Source organism: Canis lupus, chromosome 31 (assembly GCF_011100685.1).
Source record: "Canis lupus familiaris isolate Mischka breed German Shepherd chromosome 31, alternate assembly UU_Cfam_GSD_1.0, whole genome shotgun sequence".
Taxonomy (NCBI): Eukaryota; Metazoa; Chordata; class Mammalia; order Carnivora; family Canidae; genus Canis; species Canis lupus.
In genome coordinates, this window is record NC_049252.1 from 29,085,759 (window position 1) to 29,096,918 (window position 11,160).

Sequence of the window (11,160 nt, forward strand, 5' to 3'; positions counted from 1 at the left end):
AAAACCGGGTCAAGGACATGAGCCAGACCTACTGGGTTTCAGTCCTGGCTTTACCCTCCAGCTGCATCACTTCAAGCAAGTCATATGCCCTTGGAGCCTCAGTTTCTTCATCAGAAAAATGTGTATAATAGTATATGCTTTACAAGGATCCCTGGGTGGCTCAGCGGTTTAAGCCTGCCTTCGGCCCAGGGCGTGATCCTGGAGTCCCAAGATCAAGTCCCACGTCAGGCTCCCCGCATGGAGCCTGCCTCTCCCTCTGCCTGTGTCTCTGCTTCTCTCTCTCTGTGTCTCTCATGAATGAATAAATAAAATCTTTTTAAAAAAAGAAAGAGTATATGCTTTAGAGTTGTTTTGAAAATAAATTAGATAATCTACATAAAGCATCATGTACAATGCCTGACACATGGAAGAGTCCAGAACAATGAACTCTTTCTGTTGTTATGGCCTGAGCATCTCTCAGAAAGAGATACCATTCATTCATACTTATTCTTTAGCCACAGTTGAGAAGCTTCAATTCTACCCCAAAACATGAAAGCCTTTTCACTCAAGCACAGAGAAGTGGTCTGCAGAAAACTTACTCGCGTGGCCTTGGGGGCTAATCCAGCTTCCTGGAAAAATCTACTATTTTCCCAAGTTGCCAACAACAATTTCCTTCTTTTGGGTGGCCCCAAGCACAGCACTGGACTCTCATGGGCTATTTGAAAATTAAGACACAAAACGTACAAGCTACACTCCATGATTATGCTGGTCCTTCCATCGGAGAGATGTAACTTTGAAGGAGAGCCCACAAGAGATCCTGGGTGGGTGGGACTTTCCCAGACTCCACCTCTCTGCAAGTAAAATAATGAGGAAACACACAATAAAAGGATGCTGATTAAAAGAAAACTAGTATGGCTATTAAAATATCAGACAAATAGTTTTTAATTATAAAAGCACTATTAGGGAGAAGCATAGTCACTACATATGGTAAAAGCAATAGTTCATTTTTTAAAAAAACAATTAATTAACATATAGTGTATTTATTAGTTTCAGAGGTAGAGTTTAGTGACTCATCAGTTGCATATAACACCCGGTGCTCATTACATCAAGTGCCCTCCTTAATGCCCACCACCCAATTACCTAATCCCCCACCCACCTCCCCTCCAGCCACCCTCAGTTTGTTTCCTAGAGTTAAGTCTCTTACGATTTGTCTTCCTTTCAGACTTCACCTTATTTTTCCCTCCCTTCCCCTATGATGTTCTGTTCTGTTTCTTAAGTTCCATATATGAATGAAATCATATGATAATTGTCTCTCTGACTGGTTTATTTCTCTTAGCATAATACCTTCTGGTTCCATCCACGTTGTTGCAAATGATAATATTTCATTTTTTATGGCTGAGTAACGTATATATGTTTATGTTTATATATATATTTCTCCACATCTTCCTTATCCATTCCTTTGTTGATGGACATCTGGGCTCTTTCCATAGTTTGGCTATTGTGGACATTGCTACTATAAACATGGGGGGCATGTGCCCCTTTGAATCACTATCTTTGTATCCTTTGGGTAAATACCTAGTAGTGCAATTGCTGGATCATAGGGTAGCTCTATTTTTAACTTTCTGAGGAAACTCCACACAGTTTTCCAGAGTGGCTGTACCAGTTTAAAGCAACAGTTCATTAACATACATCCACCTGGATTGTACCTAACAAGATCACCTTAAAAAATATGCCCAAAACTTATGTAATTACAGGAAAATATTGAGAAATATTTCTCAGATCTAAAAGCATCTGAAGTGCTTTAAAAAAATAACTTAAACAAAAGAAAAGATCAGCTCCTGGTCCTGGTTCAGATGGACTTTACCGTCTAAGTCTACCTCTTCTCTTAATACATCTGAAACTCCGGACAAAGGAGCAGTATCTGAGGACTCTGAAAAGTAATAGCAGGTAGATTGAGGAGGGGAGTCAAACTTGAAGAATGATCCATTGGATGGTGAGTTTCTCATCCCCCTCCTGCCTTTTATGTGCTAACTTTGGTCTGAAGGAAGCCTAGCTGTGGACCAAAACTCTGACAGAACTATATCTTCTAGCCAGAAGACTGAGAAAATGGGCCACAGGAATGAGCATGTAGGACAAATTCTGGAGAAGAGAGAGCTGGAGAAGGAGAAACTCCAATTCTGTGTGTAAACCATCACCAACCCTGGGCTTGGCCAGAGTTGTGTATGTCCAGGACAGACCTAAATGTGGTACTACAAAGGCTTTGGTAACTGACTTGATCCTGGAAACCCACAAACAGAAGACAAGACCACATTTATGATCTGAACTCAACTGGGTTGATTGCCTGTTAAACCAAAACAAACCAAACCAAAACAAAACAAAAATCAACACTTTGCAGAGAACTTTAAAAAAGAAAAACAGGATTTAGATGCTTACAGCATAATATTCAAAGAAGACAGGATACAAAGCACCTTACTTGACACATGGAGAACTGGTAAATGTGACTATTTCTCAAGGGAAAAGACAATCAATGTAAATCCTGAGATGGCCTAGATGTTGGAATTATCAAATACTTTAAGGTGACTAATAGAATCATGCCCATAAGATAAAGGTAAACACCCTCAAATGGAAAGATAGAATTGGTCAGTAGAGAAATACAAACTACAAAAATAAGAATGCAATGGAAACCTTAGAAAGGGAAATGATAACATCTGAAATGAAAAAGCTCATTGAATGAGTTTACCAGCAGAGTGGGGTCAGCAAGCTTGAAGACAGATCAATAAAAACAACCTAATCTGAAGGAGAGAAAAGAAATTGAAAAAAAAATTAGCAGTGTTTTCAGGGGACTATGGGACAAAACCAAAACATCTAATATCCTGTTGTTAGAGCACCAGATGGAGAGAGGAAAGAAATTAGAACAGAAACAAGGTATTTTAAGAATTAATTACTGAAAAATCTCAAATTTGGTGAAAAAAAAATTATAGATTCAAGAAGCTCTGCAAATCTTAAACAGGATAAACTAGGAGGGAAACACACCTAGACACAGCCAATCAAACCGTTAGAAAACAAATATAGTGAAAAAAATCTTGAAAGCCACCAGAGGTAAGTAAAACATTATATATAAGGGAACAATGACTCACATGACTGAGGATTTCTCACCAGGAACCACGGAGGCCAGAAGATAGAATAACATCTTCAAAGTGCTTAAAGAAAGAACTGTTAAAACAGAATTCTATATCTAGAGAAAATATTCTTTAGGAATGATGGTAAAATGCAAGCATTCTCAGATTAAGAAAAAGTAAGAGAATTCTTTACCATCAGACCTGCTCTAAAATAAAAGCTATAGGGGGTCCTCCTATGGGCTTGAGATAAGTGATACCGGAGGGAAACTTGGAACTTCAGGAGCCAAAGAAGAGTGACAGAAATGGTAAATATCTGGGGAAGTATAATAGACTGTTTTTCTCCTTCTTAGTTCTTTAAATATGTTATAAAGCAAAAGTTATAACATTACTGGAGTTCTTAATATATTTAGAAATAATATCTATAACAATTATAATAGAGGGGAGAGAAACAAGATGTATGCAATTGTAAGGCTTCTACATTTTCCTATAAAATAGTAACTTGAGGTAGACTTTGAAAGTTTAGGAGTGTATATTGTAGTCTCTAGAAGAGCCACTAAAAAAAATTAATGTGAAGATGGGTGCCTGGGTGGCTGAGTCAGTTAAGTGTCTGCCTTCAGCTCAGGTCATGATCACAGGGTCCTGGGTCAAGCCCTGTGTCAGGCTCCCTGCTCAGTGGGGAATCCGCTTTTCTCTTTTCCTCTGTCCCTCCTCCTCTGTCCTTTCTCTGCTCCTGTACTCTCTCTCTCTTTCTCTCTCTCAAATAAATAAATAAAATTTTAAAAAATTAATATGAAGAGATATAGCTAAAAAAAAGCCAACAGAGAAATTAAAGTGGAATACCAAAAGATTCAAGTAATCTAAAAGAAGACAGGAAAGAAGAAACAGAACCAAAAACAGAGGAGACAAATGAAAAACAAATACTACAATGATAGCCCTGAATCCAACCATACTGATAACTACAATTAATGTAAATGATCTAAACATACCAATTAAAAAAACAGAGATGGCCAGATTGGATAAAAATAAGACCCAAGTATAAGCTGTCTACAAAAAACCCAGTTTAAATATAATGACATAGGTTCAAAAAAGGAAAAAGATATAAAGCAAATATGATAAAATGATTGAATCAAATGGTAGATACCTGTGACTTAATTATATTCTTTTGCTTTTATACCCTATATGCTTGATATATCTATAGCATAAGAGGAAGTTGGAAAAATACATTATCTCTGTGACTTCCCTTTTGCCTCAGATAAGTTCATGAAAGATCTTAAGATGTTTGGCCCCTATCTCACTGTCCCATCTTATTTCCTTCTAGCTCCCAATATAACTAGACCAGTGTAGGGCCTGAGAGCCTAGGATCTGGTATCAGGCAGCCAAACCTCAATTTCTACTTCCTACCTGCTGAGCATGGACAAAGAAATTAACTCATTTAAACCTCAGAAGGCTTCTACTGTAAAGTGGATAAAACATCACCTAACTGTAGGAATTTATTCGTGGGAGACACAGAGAGAGAAGCAGGCTCCCTGTGGGGAGCCCGATGTGGGAATGAAATGATATAGAATAGACTTGAGTAGAATGGGATGGAATGTTATGGAACTGAATGGAACAGAATAGAATTTTTAAAAAGTGAATTGGGTGTAGTTAATGTAAGTATTGTTTCAGTGTATGGGTATACAATGTCGTTCTTCCTGTGGGTTTTGGCCTAAAGAGGCTTGAGAAACACTAGTTTCCCATGATTCCTTTGGCCTGGGAGAGTGAACTCTCTGTCCTTCTCCAAGAGATTATCAAGACCCTACTTAACACCCACTTTTTTGGAGAAGTTTTCATGTGAGCCTCATTGTTATGGGCTGCCAGTCCTGACTAAGATCAAACCTGTCTTCACTGTGGGGCAGCTTCAGAAATGCAGTGGAATAGTTCTGGGTAATGGAGTAAACCTCAGGCCTTGTGTTCCAGATCTCCTAGCTAGGTTTCTACCTTATTTCTGTGATCCGGCCCCCATCTTGTGCTTTGACTCCAGTAACAGGCAGTATAGACACTCAGGGTTTAGCATGGATGGGTAGGAGTCTCTCAGGGCACTAGCGTAGCCATCAAAGAATTAAAGCTTAGTTAGTTCCTTCCTGCTCACTCCCATATTGGCCATGTCAAGGGTGATCCTTGCCTTGCTTCCCTAGAACAAGCCTCAGCACATCCATCCATTCCTTTGTTTTAACCATTCAGTACACATACCAGTTATATTCATTATTTGCAAACATGGAATTAGTGAATATTGGATCATGGCCCCAGGAGAAAAACGGGGTTAGATTTCTGAGAGCCTCTGGTTACAACATGTTTGTCAACCCAATAGGTAACTTTGTGTTATGTGTGTTTCTGTTTAAAGAGACTTTATTTAATATATATTGTTGATTCATCAACATTGACCTCACAGCCAACAGAGTAACACTTGCCTGAAGGAAGCTCCTCTAACCACGTACTTTCTCCATAAGGCACATCCCAGTCTTCTCACACTTAGGGACACAAGACAGCACCTTAGCACTGTGCTTGGGGCCATCTTAAACAGTGAAATCATCAACAAAAATCTCAAAATGTGGAAAATGTGGACTGAATAGACCGGGAAAAGGACACTTTATGGCATGAGAGCTGAAACAAGGAAATGTCCTCTCGTTTGGCCTCACCTGGGAACGTGTGCATAGGAGATACAAAATTTTCACTGCTTAGAGCACGTGGACATCCCTGAATGACCATAAAGGCATTTGTGAGTACTGATTTGGGGGTTACAAATACAATTTAGCAAGTAGGAGAGTTTACAGATATGGAATCCATAGAAAATGACAATCAACTACTTATCATGCATCAGTTTGCCAAGCACCAGGGTAGGGTGGTTCAGCACACAGCAACAACGGGCATGGCCCTTGTCCCATGGAGCCTACAGACCAGCATGGGAGACAAAACAAGTCAACAACAAGCAAGTACAGCTATCATTTCAAGTTGCGAAAAGTGCCATAAAGGAGATAGATGGTGGGGTGCAGGAATGAGAGTGAAAGAAACGCAGGTGATGGGGACCTCTCTGAAACCAGAAGTGTGAGAAGGAGCCAGCCATGTGACGAGAACAGTATGGAGAATGTTCCAGGCTGTGGGAAACCTACATGCAAAGGCCCTGAGACAGGAAAAAGCTGGGAGTCTCGTTTCAAGCATTTAGTCTACCAGCAAGTCCTTTCAGCTCTACCTTCCTAATATATCCAGACTTGAACCCTTTCCCCACCTTCCCTGTAACCCCTGCTTTGAGGACCAAAAGGATGCCAGTGTGGCCATGGCACAGAAGACCAGGGGAAAGTGGTCTGAAATGCTGGCAGGAGCTCGAGCATGAAGGGCTTTGTAGGTTCTGGAAAAGAAGTAGGGCCCTACAAGCTCTGCCCCTTGAGCTCCACAATTCCTGTCCCTTGTCCTGGGCCAAGGGTAGAATCTTCTCTGTGTCTTACCTATCCAAGTGGCCTGAAGCTCCTGGAGGATCCTTTCTCCTTATGTGCCACATCACCTCTGAAGACGCCCAAGCTGATATCTCCCACCTGGACCCACTCCTTTACCCCAAAATTCGTATTTCCAACTGTCCACTCAGTTACTTCAACTGGAACAACTAACAGGCATCTCAGATGTAACTTGTCCAAGAATGAGCTCCTCACTTCTCCTCTCCCCCACCCCCCAACTGCTCCTTCCCACAGTCTCGCCTCTCCGTTGATGACAATTTTATTCTCATTACTCAAGCCAAAAAGTTTGGAGTCATCCCTGATTCCTCTCTCACACCCCAGATTGAGTCTGTCAGCAAGTCCTTTGGGCTCTGCTTTTCAAATACATCTGGAATCTGACCATTTCTCACCATCTGCCCATCCCACCTACTTCAAGCCACCACCATTGGTCACTCAGATAACAGCAATAGTCTCAGACAGAGTCCTTCTGGTGCTTTGCCTCAGATGTCACCTCGTGCTGCCCTGCCCCCTCATAGCACTCCTTTAGGATCATCCTAATTAACATAGCAAAGAACCCCGTCCTGACCCCTTGACCACCTTCCTCAGCCATTTTTTTCCCATAGCCCTGATGATTCTCTATTGCATATAGCACTTTCTTATTTATTTTGCTTATTGTCTATCTCTTCTTACTAGAATGTAAACTCCCATGAGGGTAAGAGTGTTTGTTTCTTTTTGTCACCCTTGTGTTCCCAGCTCCTGGGCCAGCTGCAGAGGCAGCCTGGGAAAGTCATATTGGGCATCATGTTCAGAGGGCCCTGCACTTGGTTTAATGCTTTGCTCTTGTTATCTTGAAATCCTTATTAACTTTTGAAGAAGCCTCTTTCCTGTTTTCATCTTACACAAGATCCCCCCACCCCCAATTATGGAGCCGGCGGTCCTGAATGCCAGGCACATAGTAGGCACTCAGTTAATAGCTGAGGGAACGTTGAATGCAGTAGCTCACAAAGCAGATGGTAACGTAAATGGTTGCTGATGGACCGATTGGAGTGAGAGTTGACCCATTCACCCCATGTGTCCTTCCATCATTCCATGAAAATTATCCGAAGAGACTGGAGTTAAGATTTTTGCACACTGGTAGTGAGCCTCACGCATCATGCTCACCCTCCACAGACTTGAGGTATTTTGAGAATCACAATAGCATGTGATGTTGAGTACAACAGTCACCTTTTACAGAAGAGGAAACCAAAATGTGAAGACATTGCCTGAGGCCACGTGGCCAGGGAAAGGCATAGTGAGCTCCATGCTCTACCGTTGGCCAGGCTGCCTGGTAGGGCAGCTTCTCTGTCCTCAGGCTCTCCTTACCATTGCTCCCCAGTCATGGGCTACCCCTCCCAGACTCAGCTTTTTTTTTTTTTTTTTAAAGATTTTATTTATTTATTCATGATAGTCACACAGAGAGAGACAGAGAGGCAGAGACACAGGCAGAGGGAGAAGCAGGCTCCATGCAGGGAGCCTGATGTGGGATTCGATCCCGGGTCTCCAGGATCGCGCCCCGGACCAAAGGCAGGCGCCAAACTGCTGTGCCACCCAGGGATCCCCCAGACTCAGCTTTTGCTAACTTCACCTGTTCACCTTCTCGAATCGGAAAGAAACTGCTCTCAGACATGTATTTCTCATCGTGGGTTATCTCTTGTGTCACCTCTACCAGGTGGAGCTGCGTGTTTCAGGCCTCACTGAGGAACGAGAGGCAGTGCCCCTCAGAGAAGGACTTTCAGATCCTGGAAAGTAAGAGTTGAGGCCCTGGGATGAGGCCAACCTGAAGTCATTCCAGGTCGGGGCCCTCCAAATCTGTGCACACCACAAGCCAGGCCCTGGGTATAGAAATGGAAAAAAAAAAAAAAAATCCCACCTCTGGTCACAGATTCTAGAGAGCTATGAAGTGCTGAGGAAATCCATTTGGAGTAACACCTGTTATATGAAGGAGGAGGAAGAGGAAAGAGTCCATCATAACATAGGTGATCAGCCATGGATGCTGTAGTAACGTGTGTGGTGACAGGTGTAACCACATTTATCATGGTGCCCATTGCATAGTGTATATAGTTGTCGAATCACTATGTTGTACACCTGAAACGAATATAATATATAGGTCAACTATGTCTCATTGGAAAAAAAAATAGAATTGTTAATCACAGGATGAGTTTTGTTAGACAAAAATGGCAAGTTTCAGCTGGAGACACAAGTTTAAAACTCTTAAGTATACACGGCTGACATCTCAGGGGGCTGGGGCTGGCGGATTAAGTTGGAAGTTACTGTTCGCATCCTCTGGAACTTAGAAGCTAAAGACGGGGGCCAGACCTTGGTTAAGAAATATATGAAGAGCTGATTCTATAGGAGCCAGATAAAAAGATGGCAGTTCCAAATATTTGACCTTGGCATTCATCTTTGTGGTTTCATTTAAAAATGGCATGGCGTGGGGGCACCTGGGTGGCTCAGTGGTTGAGCATCTGCTTTTGGCCTCAGGTCATGATCCTGGGGTCCTGGGATCGAGTTCTGCATCAGGCTCCCTGTAGAGAGACTCCTTCTCCCTCTGCCTGTGTCTCTGCCTCTCTCTGTGTGTCTCTCATGAATAAATAAATAAAATATTAAAAAAATATATGGCATGGTGTTTGTGTGTGCGCCTGAAATTTTCAGAATTGATAAAGCTCTACATATTAAAATTAGAAATAAGAGAAATATATAGAACATAAGAATATAATATATAATATGAAAAATACATATCCAATGGATATTTTATATATAGGGTAAAAATAAATATAAGTAATAATAAATATATAATGTACCAAAATAGCATATAAAGTAATAAAAAATTAAATAATCAAATAAATAGATATTTGAATTCTATTGTGAGCTTGCTTTTTGCACTCAGCCATACCTTCCCTATTGTATTAGAACGCTTGTTTTGGCAAGTGAAAGAAACTGAACTCAGCTCAACTTAGGATACAGGGGGATTATATTTTTTTTCTTTTTTGCTTCTCTCATTAGAAAAGTCAGGGAGTGGGTTCAGCAATGAACGAGCCGGGACTCTCTCCACCTCTCCTCTGTTACCACAGGTTGGCTCTCCCAGGCATCATTCATTCCAATTCTGGCTGCAGACTCGTTGTCCTCTTGCCAGAGGAACCCGCTGCCTCAGCCCCAGGCCTCCATGGCTTGATGCCCAGACTGGCAGAGGGAGCTTCTCTTTCTCCTAGCAGCATCGTGTCAGATCCATGGGTGAGCTGGGTGGCCCTGCCTGGTCACATGCCCCTCAGCCTTCCAGGTTGGCAGGAATGATGAGGTACTGTGATTGGCCAGGCCTGTGTCATTGTCACCTCCTCCTCAGAGGGCAAGACATCACGTGACTCAGCCCCCTACAACCACATCTGCTTGGGGTAGCAGCAGCTCCTCAAAGGAACAGGGAAGGCACACAACAATTGCCCATGATTCTGGCTTTTTTCCTTGTGCTAACAAGAGACATTTTCTCTCTGAGACTGATACAAAGCACCGTTTTATGAAGAATGTTTCATAAAGCCATTTTTCTGAGCTGTTTCCATATTCTGGGCATTTTGTGCTCCAGTCAGAAGACTTGAGAGAAGAAAAATTTCCCAATCTGAGGATCAACTTATTTCTTGTTCTGGGAGCATTTGATAAATACACGGGCTCTAACATCAAACTACGGAGATTCCACACAGTAAGGGAAGCCGTCAACAAAATGAGAGGACAGCCAACTGAAGGGAGAACTTACGTCCAAATCATGTATCTGATAAGGGGGTAACATCCAAAATACATAAAGAACTCCTAGAACTCCATCGCAAAAAACGATCTGATTAAAAACTGTCCAGAGTTTATGTGCTGCGAAGCAGGTGTTGTTAGCTAAAACTACAGCGGCAAGCATTTTACAATATAGTAAGTGTATCAGATAATACATCGTACACCTTAAACTTAAAAAACCTTAGTTGTCAAATGTATCTGAATAAAGCAGGTGAGTGGAGGAGGGGAGCAGAGAGAGAAAGAAATTTTTAAAAAAACGGCCAGAGGATCTCAAGAAACATTTTTCCATAGAAGACGTACAGATGGCCAGTAGGTACATGAAAGGTGCTAACCATCACTCATCATCTGGGAAATGCAAATCAAAACCACAGAGAGATATCACATCACACCTGTCATAATGGCTATTTATCAAAAAGACAAGAAATAACAAGACTTGGGGGAGGATGTGGGGAAAAGGGAACACTTGTGCACTGTGGGTGGGAATGTAAATTGGTGCAGCCTCTATGGAAAGCAGTATGGTGGTTCTTCAGAAAATTACAAACTGAGCTACCAGATGATCCAACAATTCTACTTCTGGGTACTTATCTGAACAAAAGGAAAGCTAATTCAGAAAGATGCATGTACCCCCATGTCCATGGCAGCATTATTTACAATCACCAAGATACGGAAATAACTCGAGTATCTACTGACACAGATGAATGGGTAAAGAAACACAGCATAGATGTACAATGGAATGTTACTCAGCCATAAAAAAGAAGTCTTGCCTTTTGTGACAATATAGATGGGACCTT